The 14,064-nt window shown below is 46.2% G+C and overlaps 1 pseudogene across 1 annotated transcript; it reads left to right on the top strand.

Annotated features, from left to right (window-relative positions):
- Positions 1-6,868: 6,868 nt before the first annotated feature.
- On the top strand, positions 6,869-9,861 carry LOC147363707 (endogenous retrovirus group K member 10 Gag polyprotein-like; annotated as a pseudogene). The gene has a single exon (XR_015137377.1). The product of XR_015137377.1 is annotated as an endogenous retrovirus group K member 10 Gag polyprotein-like (transcript).
- The last annotated feature ends 4,203 nt before the right edge of the window (positions 9,862-14,064 follow it).

Genomic DNA, 14,064 nt, shown 5'->3' with positions numbered 1-14,064 from the left:
AGGACACTGAAGATGAACTCCCCAGGTCGGTAGCTGTCCAGTATGCTACTGGAGATCAGTGGAGAAATAACTCTAGAAAGAATGAAGAGACAGAGCCAAAGTAAAAACAACACCCGGTTGTGGATGTGACTGGTGACGGAAGTCAAGTCCAATGCTCTAATGAGCAATATTGTGTAAGTACGTGGAATGTTAGGTCCACGGATCAAGGCCAATTGCAGTAGCGACCAGCTGAGAAGAGAATCCCACATCCAAGGCCAGGAATGGCGGCCGAGTGGAGATACCACACGACCAAGGTCATAAGTGGAATCAAGAGGACATACGCCAGGTCCGAGGTCAGGGACAGAGGCTGGGCTTTGCTGGAGTAGACGTGAAGGGATACCGCAAGTCCAAGGTAAGAAAAACCGCACTAAGGCAGTAGAGGCTGAGAGAGGGCTTCAGAGGGCAGACAGACTGAACCCACAATCACAGCAAAGTAGCCAACCTGATCACATGGACCACAGCCTTGTATAACTCAATGAACCTAAGAGCCATGCCCTATAAGGCCACCAAGATGGACGGGCCATGCTGCAGAGTTCTGACGAAGAGTGGACCACTGCAGATGCTACGCTACGCTCTGCTAAGTCACGTCAGTCATGTCCGACTCTGTGTGACCCCACAGACGGCAGCCCACCAGGCTTCCCCATCCCTGGGATTCTCCAGGCAAGAACACCGGAGTGGGTTGCCATTTCCTTCTCCGATGCGTGAAAGCGAAAAGAGAAAGTGAAGTCGCCCAGTTGTGTCTGACTCTTAGCGACCACATGGACTGCAGCCCACCAGGCTCCTTCGTCCATGGGATTTTCCAGGCAAGAGTACTGGAGTGGGTGCCATTGCCTTCTCCTGGACCACTGCAGAAGGGGATGGGAAGCCACTTCAGTATTCTTTCCTTGAGAACCCCATGAACAGTATGAAAAGGAGAACACCAGACTGGGTTGCATTTCCTTCTCGAATGCGTGAAAGTGAAAAGAGAAAGTGAAGTCGCCCAGTTGTGTCCGACTCTTAGCGACCCCATGGACTGCAGCCCACCAGGCTCTTCTGTCCATGGGATTTTCCAAGGAAGAGTACTGGAGTGGGGTGCCATTGCCTTCTCCTGGACCACTGCAGAAGGGGATGGGAAACCACTTCAGTATTCTTTCCTTGAGACCCCAGGAACAGTATGAAAAGGAAAAAGATAGGACGCTGAAAGACGAACTCCCCAGGTCAGTAGGTGCCCAATATGCTACTGGAGATCAGTGGAGAACTAACTCCAGAAAGAATGAAGAGACGAAGCCAAAGCAAAAACAACACCCCGTTGTGGATGTGACTGGTGATGGAAGTAAAGTTCAGTGCTGTAAAGAGCAATTCTGCATAGGTAACTGGCATGTTAGGATGACAATCAAGGCAAACTGGAGCAGTGAGCAGCCGAGATGAGATACCCCACGTCCGAGGTCAGGAGCTGTGGCTGAGAGGAGATACCCCACCTCCAATGGAAAAGAAACCCACGTAAGATGGTAGGAGCTGAGAGAGGGCATCAGAGGGCAGACAGACTGAAACCACAATCACAGCAAAGTAGCCAATCTGATCACATGGACCACAGCCTTGTCTAACTCAATGAAACTAGAACATGCCGTGTAGGGCCACCCAAGAGGGACGGGTCACGGTGGAGAAGTCTCACAAAATGTGTCCATGGAGAAGGGAATGGCAACCACTTCAGTATTCCGGCCTTGAGAACCCCATGAAGAGTATGAAAAGGACAAAAGATAGGACACTGAAGATGAACTCCCCAGGTCGGTAGGTGCCCAGTATGCTACTGGAGATCAGTGGAGAAATAACTCTAGAAAGAATGAAGAGACAGAGCCAAAGTAAAAACAACACCCGGTTGTGGATGTGACTGGTGACGGAAGTCAAGTCCAATGCTCTAATGAGCAATATTGTGTAAGTACGTGGAATGTTAGGTCCACGGATCAAGGCCAATTGCAGTAGCGACCAGCTGAGAAGAGAATCCCACATCCAAGGCCAGGAATGGCGGCCGAGTGGAGATACCACACGACCAAGGTCATAAGTGGAATCAAGAGGACATACGCCAGGTCCGAGGTCAGGGACAGAGGCTGGGCTTTGCTGGAGTAGACGTGAAGGGATACCGCAAGTCCAAGGTAAGAAAAACCGCACTAAGGCAGTAGAGGCTGAGAGAGGGCTTCAGAGGGCAGACAGACTGAACCCACAATCACAGCAAAGTAGCCAACCTGATCACATGGACCACAGCCTTGTATAACTCAATGAACCTAAGAGCCATGCCCTATAAGGCCACCAAGATGGACGGGCCATGCTGCAGAGTTCTGACGAAGAGTGGACCACTGCAGATGCTACGCTACGCTCTGCTAAGTCACGTCAGTCATGTCCGACTCTGTGTGACCCCACAGACGGCAGCCCACCAGGCTTCCCCATCCCTGGGATTCTCCAGGCAAGAACACCGGAGTGGGTTGCCATTTCCTTCTCCGATGCGTGAAAGCGAAAAGAGAAAGTGAAGTCGCCCAGTTGTGTCTGACTCTTAGCGACCACATGGACTGCAGCCCACCAGGCTCCTTCGTCCATGGGATTTTCCAGGCAAGAGTACTGGAGTGGGGTGCCATTGCCTTCTCCTGGACCACTGCAGAAGGGGATGGGAAGCCACTTCAGTATTCTTTCCTTGAGAACCCCATGAACAGTATGAAAAGGAGAACACCAGACTGGGTTGCATTTCCTTCTCGAATGCGTGAAAGTGAAAAGAGAAAGTGAAGTCGCCCAGTTGTGTCCGACTCTTAGCGACCCCATGGACTGCAGCCCACCAGGCTCTTCTGTCCATGGGATTTTCCAAGGAAGAGTACTGGAGTGGGGTGCCATTGCCTTCTCCTGGACCACTGCAGAAGGGGATGGGAAACCACTTCAGTATTCTTTCCTTGAGAACCCCATGAACAGTATGAAAAGGAAAAAGATAGGACGCTGAAAGATGAACTCGCAGATCAGTAGGTGCCCAATATGCTCCTGGAGATCAATGCAGAACTAACTCCAGAAAGAATAAAGAGACGGAGCCAAAGCAAAAACATCAGTTGTGGATGTGACTGGTGATGGAACGCAATTCCAGTGCTATAAAGAGCAATACTGCATAGGAACCTGGAATTTTATGTACACGAATCAAGGCAAATTGGAGCAGCGAGAGGCCAACAGGAGATACGCCATGTCCAAGATCTGGAGGGGCGGCCAAGAGGAGGTACGCCATGTCCACGGTCAGGAGGGGTGGCCAAGAGGAGGTATGCCATGTCCAAGTTCAGGAGCGGAGCCCGAGAGGAGATATGCCACGTCCAAGGTGAGGAGCAGAGGCCGTGAGGAGATACCTCACATCCAAAGTAAGGAGCAGAACGGTGTTTTGCTCGAGGAGCCATGAGAGATACCCCATGTCCAACGTAACAGAAACCCAAGTGAGAAGGTAAGAGCTCAGAGAGGGCATCAGAGGACAGACAGACTGAAACCACGGTCACAGCAAAGTCAGCCAATCTGACCACATGGACCACAGCCTTGTCTAACGCAATGACTAAGCCATACCATCTAGAGCCACCCAAAACAGACAGGTTGTGGTGGAGAGGTCTCACAAGATGTGCCCACTGGAGAGGTATATGGCAAACTTCTTCAGTATTCTTGCCTTGAGACCCCAGGAACAGCATGAAAAGGAAAAAGATAGGACACTGAAAGATGAACTCCCCAGGTCAGTAGGTGCCCAATATGCTACTGGAGATCAGTGGAGAACTAACTCCAGAAAGAATGAAGAGACGAAGCCAAAGCAAAAACAACACCCAGCTGTGGATGTGACTGGTGATGGAAGTAAAGTTCAGTGCTGTAAAGAGCAATTCTGCATAGGTACCTGGCATGTTAGGATGACAATCAAGGCAAACTGGAACAGTGAGCAGCCGAGATGAGATACCCCACGTCCGAGGTCAGGAGCTGCGGCTGAGAGGAGATACCCCACCTCCAACGTAAAAGAAACCCACGTAAGATGGTAGGAGCTGAGAGAGGGCATCAGAGGGCAGACAGACTGAAACCACAATCACAGCAAAGTAGCCAATCTGATCACACGGACCACAGCCTTGTCTAACTCAATGAAACTAGAACATGCCGTGTAGGGCCACCCAAGAGGGACGGGTCACGGTGGAGAAGTCTCACAAAATGTGTCCATGGAGAAGGGAATGGCAACCACTTCAGTATTCCGGCCTTGAGAACCCCATGAAGAGTATGAAAAGGACAAAAGATAGGACACTGAAGATGAACTCCCCAGGTCGGTAGGTGCCCAGTATGCTACTGGAGATCAGTGGAGAAATAACTCTAGAAAGAATGAAGAGACAGAGCCAAAGTAAAAACAACACCCGGTTGTGGATGTGACTGGTGACGGAAGTCAAGTCCAATGCTCTAATGAGCAATATTGTGTAAGTACGTGGAATGTTAGGTCCACGGATCAAGGCCAATTGCAGTAGCGACCAGCTGAGAAGAGAATCCCACATCCAAGGCCAGGAATGGCGGCCGAGTGGAGATACCACACGACCAAGGTCATAAGTGGAATCAAGAGGACATACGCCAGGTCCGAGGTCAGGGACAGAGGCTGGGCTTTGCTGGAGTAGACGTGAAGGGATACCGCAAGTCCAAGGTAAGAAAAACCGCACTAAGGCAGTAGAGGCTGAGAGAGGGCTTCAGAGGGCAGACAGACTGAACCCACAATCACAGCAAAGTAGCCAACCTGATCACATGGACCACAGCCTTGTATAACTCAATGAACCTAAGAGCCATGCCCTATAAGGCCACCAAGATGGACGGGCCATGCTGCAGAGTTCTGACGAAGAGTGGACCACTGCAGATGCTACGCTACGCTCTGCTAAGTCACGTCAGTCATGTCCGACTCTGTGTGACCCCACAGACGGCAGCCCACCAGGCTTCCCCATCCCTGGGATTCTCCAGGCAAGAACACCGGAGTGGGTTGCCATTTCCTTCTCCGATGCGTGAAAGCGAAAAGAGAAAGTGAAGTCGCCCAGTTGTGTCTGACTCTTAGCGACCACATGGACTGCAGCCCACCAGGCTCCTTCGTCCATGGGATTTTCCAGGCAAGAGTACTGGAGTGGGGTGCCATTGCCTTCTCCTGGACCACTGCAGAAGGGGATGGGAAGCCACTTCAGTATTCTTTCCTTGAGAACCCCATGAACAGTATGAAAAGGAGAACACCAGACTGGGTTGCATTTCCTTCTCGAATGCGTGAAAGTGAAAAGAGAAAGTGAAGTCGCCCAGTTGTGTCCGACTCTTAGCGACCCCATGGACTGCAGCCCACCAGGCTCCTCTGTCCATGGGATTTTCCAAGGAAGAGTACTGGAATGGGGTGCCATTGCCTTCTCCTGGACCACTGCAGAAGGGGATGGGAAACCACTTCAGTATTCTTTCCTTGAGAACCCCATGAACAGTATGAAAAGGAAAAAGATAGGACGCTGAAAGATGAACTCGCAGATCAGTAGGTGCCCAATATGCTCCTGGAGATCAATGCAGAACTAACTCCAGAAAGAATAAAGAGACGGAGCCAAAGCAAAAACATCAGTTGTGGATGTGACTGGTGATGGAACGAAATTCCAGTGCTATAAAGAGCAATACTGCATAGGAACCTGGAATTTTATGTACACGAATCAAGGCAAATTGGAGCAGCGAGAGGCCAACAGGAGATACGCCATGTCCAAGGTCAGGAGCGGCGCCCGAGAGGAGATATGCCATGTCCAAGGTGAGGAGCAGCGCCCGTGAGGAGAAACCTCACGTCCAAAGTAAGGAGCAGGACGGCGCTTTGCTCGAGCAGCCGTGAAGAGATACCCCACGTCCAATGTAAGAGAAACCCAAGTAAGACGGTAAGTGCGGGGAGCTGCCCGTGAGAACGGGGTCCTTTATCTAAAGGACACAGCCCTGGGAGCTGCCTCAGTCCTTGATGGTTTGCTTGCAAACATAGCTCTCTGTCCCGCCACCCCAGAGATTAGGCAAGTATTAACTGCAGACACCTGGAGTTCTGGACAAACTTCTCACGCACAAGGAAATGTTATCTGGTGTAAGAAATAATAACAGGGTGCCATTCCCATGCTCTCAAGATTTCTTGTGACTTTTCGTAAGATGTATAGGTCAGCCAAGAAAAATGTTAACTGTCTTGTTTTTCTCTTGCTCTCCTGTATAAATATAAGATGCTGGATAAAGTCGTGGTCAGACCGCTTCCCTTTGTGGAGACGTGTCTGACCCTCTCGATCCCATCTTTGCTGTAGTATTCTTTCTCAGCCGCGTCGTGCATGTTCTCGGGACCTGATCGACTTTGCCGGCTGGCTCCGGCAGGTGGCGCCCGAACAGGGACTCGAGAATCAGAGAGCAACGACGGCCGCTGCCCGTCAGGATTGAGGTAAGCAACGAGGAATTCCTAATTATTTGAAGTAAGGGGCAAGGAGTGTTATTGTCGAGAGTAATAAATCATGGGACAAGGCAATAGCCGCCAGTTATTTGTACATATGTTGAAAACTATGTTAAAAGGCAGGAGAATTCATGTAAATAAGTTACAGCTAGAGAAGTTTTTACTTTTTGTAGAAGAAGTTTGTCCTTGGTTCCCAGAGGAAGGAACAGTTAGCCTGGAAACTTGGAAGAAAGTAGGAAAACAATTGCAGACATATTATTCCTTACATGGTCCCAATCGTATCCCTGTGGATGCTTTTTCTTTGCGGACTCTCATAAGAGACTGTCTGGATCCTGAACATGAGGGACATAAGATTTAAACGGCCCTCCGGGATTCCACAGAACCTGAAGTTGCAGAGCCTTCCGCCCCTCCGCCCTAGCCGCTTTATGCTGTGCCTGAGGGAACAGCTTGTAAGGCTGGAAGGAATGATGATGTGTTAAGCTCTGATGAACAGGAAGAGTTAAATGAACAAGCGGCTCAGTACCATAGACAGGATATGCCTTGGGAGATGATGGTTAGCGTGCAACCCCCCTCAGGAAAAGGGGAATTAAAGCATTCAGGGCTTTCCGAAGAACAGCTGGAGAATTTAATTCAGAAAATTGTTATAGCAGTAAAAAAGGATGCACAGGGAGACTCCCACTCCAGCCAGCCTGCGCCTCCAGCATATCCTCCCTCGGTTCTTGCTGGGCTCGACCCACCTCCGCCTTTCGTAGAACCGCGAGAGCTTATATCTATCCCTGCTTCTTTGCCCGGTGAAAACATAAAAACTAGAAGTGAGATATTATTATCTCCTCTTCAACAAGCAATTAAGCGAGCTAATGATGAAGGAGAACATATTCCCGGGTTTTCAGGAATCTATCCAGTATTTGAAAATGCTGAACAGCAGAGGTATTATGAACCGCTACCCTTTAAGCAACTAAGAGTTAAAAATGGCTTGTGCACAATATGGCCCGACTGCGCCGTTTACTCAGGCTATTATAGAGGCTTTAGGAAATCAAAATCTGCCACCTAATGATTGGAAACAGGTTGCTCGGGCTTATCTATCTGGAGGAGACTATTTACTATGGAAATCTGCGTTTTGCTGAGCAGTGTGGGATCACAGCCGGTATCAATCGGCGACAGAGACAGAACACCACTTATGAAATGATGGTGGGAGAGGGGGATTATCGAGACACTAATAATCAACTTAATTATTTGCCTGGAGCCTACCCTCAGATTAGTGCTGTGGCTCTACGAGCATGGAAAAAACTTCCAAATTCTGATAAAAAGACTGAAGATTTATCTAAAATTCATCAGGGGCCAGATGAACCATATCAGGATTTTGTTGCCCACCTGCTTGAGGCAATTAGCAAAATGATAGGGGATGAGCAGGCGGGAATGGTGTTGGCTAAACAGCTTGCTTATGAAAATGCCAATTCGGCTTGTCAAGCTGCCCTGAGACCTTACAGGAAAAAGGGAGGCTTATCTGATTATGTACGGATTTGTGCCGATATAGGCCCTTCGTACATTCGAGGCATAACTTTGGCCGTGGCATTACAAGAAAAGACAGTCAAAGAAGTACCGTATCAACAATTATTGCCTTAGCGGGTTTTAGTGGACGGCTTGATAATCATTATCCCTCAGATAAAATTTTGCAATTTGCTCACTATCACCAATTTCTCTTCCCCAAAATCGTTGTTTCTCAGCCCCTTGCCGAGGCCCTAACTGTATTTACTGATGGCTCTTCTAATGGAATAGCTAGTTTGATTATACAGGACAATACTGCCACCTGGCGTACTAATTATAAGTCTGCTCAAGAAGTAGAACTATTTGCCGTTTTTCAGGCTCTATTACAAATCTCTGCTCCATTTAATTTATATTCCGACAGTCAATATATCATAAGAGCCTTAGACACTACTGAGACTGTTCCATTTATCGGTACCCTGAATTCTACTATCCAAACTCTTTTTCATGATATACAATATTTAATTTGCTCCAGAGTTAATAAATGCTATTTTGGTCATATTCGTGCTCGCTCTGGGCTTCCTGGACCTTTAGCACGAGGCAATGCTTTGGCTGACGAAGCTACACGTATGATGTTTCCTTCACTGGAACAAATGACAAAGACTTCCCAGAGCTTACACCTTCAAAACAGCAATAGCTTAAGACTTCAATTTGGCATTACTCGAGAAGCTGCCAGACAGATTGTTAAGCAATGTCAAACATGTCCTCAATTTTTTAGCATCCCCCATTATGGAGTTAATCCCCGAGGATTGTTGACAAACGACATATGGCAAATGGATATTACCCATATTCCTGAATTTGGTAAACAAAAATTTGTTCATGTTACTATTGACACCTTCTCCGGCTTTTTACATGCCTCTCTACAATCTGGAGAAGCTAGCAAACATTGTATAGCTCATTGTTTTAAATGTTTTGCTGTTATGGGAACCCCTAAGACCATAAAAACAGACAATGGTCCAGGATACACTGGAAAATTTTTTCAACTATTTTGTACGCAATTGTCTATCTCACATAAAACGGTATCCCTTATAATCCTCAAGGTCAAGCAATCATTGAACGGGCACATCAAACTCTCAAACATCAATTGCAAAAACTAAAGAAGGGGGAATTGTATCTCAATACCCCCTCCAACTCTCTAAACCATGCTTTATTTGTTCTAAATTTTTTACAATTGGATATACGTGGCCGTTCAGCAGCACAGCGATTTTGGAACTTTGATGCGCAAACAATAAGACCTAAAGTCTTTTGGAAAGACCCACTTGTGGGAAAATGGTATGGACCAGATCCTGTAATAATTTGGGGACGAGAGCATGTTTGTGTTTTCCCACAGGATGCCGAAGCACCGCGCTGGCTGCCGGAAAGGTTGGTATGCACGGCGGAGACAATCTCTAGTAAACCAGATGAGGAGACTGACGATTCAAGAGCATGATGAATTACCATCTCAGCAACAACTCCAGGCATTAATGCGAGAGGCACAGAATCGTGTTGCTGTGCAGGGCGATCCGATATTGCCTTTAAGCTTCCTGATAACCTTATTAATTATCTTAAATCAGATTAATACTGCACATTCTGAAGAATATTCAAATGCTTACCATGCTTATTTTCCCGATCCTCCCCTTCTCCAACCGGTGGGCTGGGAGGGTCAGTCCATTCCCATATACACTAATGATACTGTGGCTTTGGGGGTTTTTTCAGATAAACATATTATTCCTAATCAAGTTAATTTCTCTTATCATGGAATGTTTGATCGTTTACCTATCTGTCTAGATATTTTAATTCAACAGGATGCCTTTTTGTTGGGGAGTCAGGATATGCTGATTTTGACAATGGTTGGAGCCTGTATATTCCTGGAGTAACGAAAGAGTCTGGAATTCCTCAACGTCGTAATGGAACTGGTCCTTTAGATATCCCTTTCTGCGACTTTGGAACAAGGGGAAGAGTCACTGCTGCACCATGGAAACTGTGTCGAGATGGAACTGCTACGGTTTATAACATATTTGGGACAAATGAGTCATTGTGGGACTGGTCTCCAGATTCGAACAGAAACCCCGGAGCACAAGATAATAGAAAGTTTGCATCCCATATTTGGAACTTGGGCAGCTCTAAAGTGTTCCAAACAGAAATTTGGAAACTAGCTGCCGCCCTTGGATGTGAGGGTTCCTACCTTATAAGGAACTTAAGGGTTCGATCCCTTAGTTGGATACAATCTCAAAATGATGGAATGATCTCTGTTCATTTCTAAGGCAAACCATTCAATATCACAGTAATCCAAGTCTATACCCCGACCAGTAACGCTGAAGAAGCTGAAATTGAACGGTTCTATGAAGACCTACAAGACCTTTTAGAACTGACACCCAAAAAAGATATGCTTTTCATTATAGGGGACTGGAATGCAAGAGTAGGAAGTCAAGAAACACCTGGAGTAACAGGCAAATTTGGCCTTGGAGTACAGAATGAAGCAGGGCAAAGGCTAACAGAGTTTTGCCAAGAGAAGGCACTGGTCATAGCACACACCCTCTTCCAACAACACAAGAGAAGACTCTACACATGGATATCACCAAGTTGCTTCCCCTGCCCTGCCTGGCCTTGCCTGCAGAAACACCAGTACAATGAAGGCCCTGCCCCATGCTTTCCCTTCACTCCTGTGTCTGCCTCCTTGACTCTGCTGCGTCCCCAGGCCAGAGTGTCTCTCATTTCCAGCAAAACTGTGAGTAACAATGAAGTTTTCTTTCAATGGCACTGACCCTCTCTGTGTTGTCACTCAGTCACTGTTACAAATTAAGACCCAGGCACAAATCAGAGCTACTGCTCCCAACATGGCCAAGTACAATGGCAGCACTTTCATTCCATTATTTTATTCTGCTGAAATATCCTAATATTCTAATAGGCAATTTCTGTTGTTCAGTTGCTTAGTTGTGTCTGACTGCTTGCGACCCCATGGGCTGCAGCATGCCAGACTTCCCTGTCTTTTACCATCTCCTGGAGCTTGTTCAAACCCACGTCCATTGAGTCAGTGGTGCCATCCAACCATCTCGTCCTCTGTCTCCCCCTTCTCCTCCTGCCCTCAACCTTTCCCAACATCAGGCTCTTTTCTAATGAGTTGGCTCTTGGCATCTGGTGGCCAAAGTATTGTCTTTTTGATACATACTTAAGATTCACTACTAAAAGCTACTTTATAGGATTCAGCAGATTTTGGTACTTGTTTTTTTTTTTTTTTTTTTCCAGCACTAAGTTGAGCAGTAAAAGTCCAGGTAAGGAACTGTAACGGTAAAAGGACCTTCTTCGAGGACACAGAAGTCAATGGCTTAGAATTAGGCATTTAGGCCTAGTGGAGAGGAGGTGATATCTGGCAACATTCAGGGTTCAATCTCACCTGTGTGGCTGGTACAGATGTCCCTACCATTCAAATCTGGCTCAGATGATAAAGAATCCACCTGCCAACGCAGGAGACATGGGTTCAATCCCTACGTCGGGAAGAGCCCCTGTAGAAGAGAATGGCAGCCCACTCCAGTATCCTTGCCTGGAGAATTCCATGGACAGAGAAGCCTGGCAAGCTACCATCCATGGGGTCGCAAAGAGTTGGACACGACTGAGCGACTCACACTTTCCTTGGGAATTAGGTGCTGATGAACCACAGAATCAGAACAGGGCCTTTCAGGACGGATGGTGTGCTAAGCACTGAGAGCTTCTTCCTGCAAGCTGCCACTGCTACCCACGTTAAAATGGGAGAAGGGAAACCTCCCTAGCTGACTCCAGGCACACCTGCGTAAAATGAAACCTGCGCTTCACACAGAAAGAAACCACCCTCATTGATTTTCCTCCTAATGAACCATGTTCATTCTTCTCCATATTTTTTAGATTTCTTTATTATTTCAAAGACAGCATCTAAATTTTAAACAGTAATTTAAGTGGTGGGAGAAAATATAAAGACAGACAAGAAGGAGAAGAAACAAATGAATATTTTTTAAAAAGCAGGTCATAGATCCGAATGCCTTTATGTAATACAGCTAGGTCAGGCAATGGAGTATTTTCATTGTATCAATGGCCAACTTTCAAATAATTTTATGACAAAATGGTAATATCATGGTTCACAGCAATTTTACCATCTATAAATTTGTTCTTTGATGACTGAAAAGCCTTGTCCTAAGACTTGACATATGTTAAGAGTTGAGTTACAACTTACTAAATGTTTTCTTGGCATTTTCTTGGTTTGGGTGAGAGAAGCAGTTTAAACAAAGACATCTCTTTGATTATAAGGATGTGATCCTTATATATAAAATGGGATCACCCTTCAAAATTTGGCATGTGAATTGGTTAGAACCTATGGTGGTTGCATGGATAAACCTTGAAACTTTAAATTTTTTTTTTAATTTGGAACTTTAAAAAAATATTCTTTCAGTTCAGATGACAGGGATACACAGGGAACAAGATAACCCACCCCCCACCCCAGCAAAATCGCCTGGACTTTCAGAATACTGTCAGGGTATCAGCTGCATTTCAAAGACACAGGCAGGGATGGAATTATGAATCAAGTCACTCAGAAGAGTGACTGGAAAAATATCTAACAGAGTGTACTGTGCTTCCAGTGTTAAATTTAAGGAAGAAAAATTAACCCCCAAACTTTTATCACTCTAAGCAGATTCTGTTTTTATTCTGATGTAACTAGAGCATTAGGACCAGAAAGTTTTCAGTGAAGTTAAACTGGAATGCTCTGACTTTGAACAAGGAATTACATTATTTTCTGAGATATCCTTAGACATAACATCTCTATCATAGTAAAAAAAAAAAAAAAAAAAAGAGGAAGGAGGAACAGGGAGGCATATGAACCACTCTGTTTTAACTAGACTTGTAGCAAACCAGAGTTGGGATTCCTTGAAGTTTGTAAGAGGAAGCTTTCTTCCTAATACAACTTGGGATATTGTTTCTTTCATTCGACTTCATGATAAATAATGTACTCCAAGTGCTCAGGAAGCACCCACCTCCTTCTGTTTTGAATGATGTGGAGGTGTGAGGCTACACAGAGCATGAAGTGACTGCAGTCCATTCCCTTTGGTGTCAAAAAACAAAAACAAACAAACAAAAAAAGCTTTTGACTTAGAAAATGAACTTACGTTTGCCAGGAGAATGGATAATTACGGAGTTAGGGATGGACATGGACACACTGCTCTATTTAAAATGGATAACCAACAAAGACCTACTGTGGGGAATTCTGCTCAATGTTATGTACCAGCCTGGATGGAGCAGGGTTTGGGGGAGAACGGATACATGTATATGTCTGGCTGAGCCCCTTCAATTTTCACCTGAAACTATCACAACATTGTTAATCTGCTCTATCCCAATACAAAATTAAAAGTTCAAAGTTAAAAATAAAGAAAAAATTTCCGCTGCTCTGGGCTGCATCATCACTGCTGACCAGGCTTTTATACGAGAACACTCAGAACAATACGGCTCAGAAAGGGGCAGACCGAATGAGGAAGACGTTAACAATGATTCTGGTTAAAGAACTGTGCGAGTTACAACATTTCAAGAGTGAGGCTGAGAAAGCAATAGTATCCAACTGGTACGAGAAAACTCTATACTCTGAGCACAGAAACTTAACTTCAGGACATTTCCTGGAGAAAGGATCACACTGTGGTTATCTGGACACCCCCACACAGAACAGCAATGATAAGGCTTTAAGGTAGAAAAGGATTTTCAAGAAGAGAAAGACCACAGTCAAGGTACACTCACAGTCAAGAACTGCTTCTAACAGAGGTTTCTGGTATACCGCAGTTCTGCTTTCTTTCAGGTGATCAGCTTAGGCTGTAATGCCTGAAAATGGTGACCACTACCGTCAGTGCAGGGGCTGCTAGTGGTCAAGAATTCACGTGCCAGTGCAGGAGATGCCTGGGGCAGCAAGATCCCCTGGGGAAGGAAATGGCAACCCACTCCAGTATTCTTGCCTAGAAAATTCCCTGGACAGAGGAGCCTGGCGGGCTACATACAGTCCATGGCATTGCAAAGAGTCAGACATGACTGAGAGATTGGGCACACACATTGTCAACGCATGAATCAATAACAGA

Source organism: Bos grunniens, chromosome 11 (genome assembly GCF_055505025.1).
Source record: "Bos grunniens cultivar Pamir isolate PY7600 chromosome 11, Bosgru_T2T1.0, whole genome shotgun sequence".
Classification (NCBI taxonomy): domain Eukaryota; kingdom Metazoa; phylum Chordata; class Mammalia; order Artiodactyla; family Bovidae; genus Bos; species Bos grunniens.
This window is presented reverse-complemented; position numbering and strand designations above follow the sequence as displayed.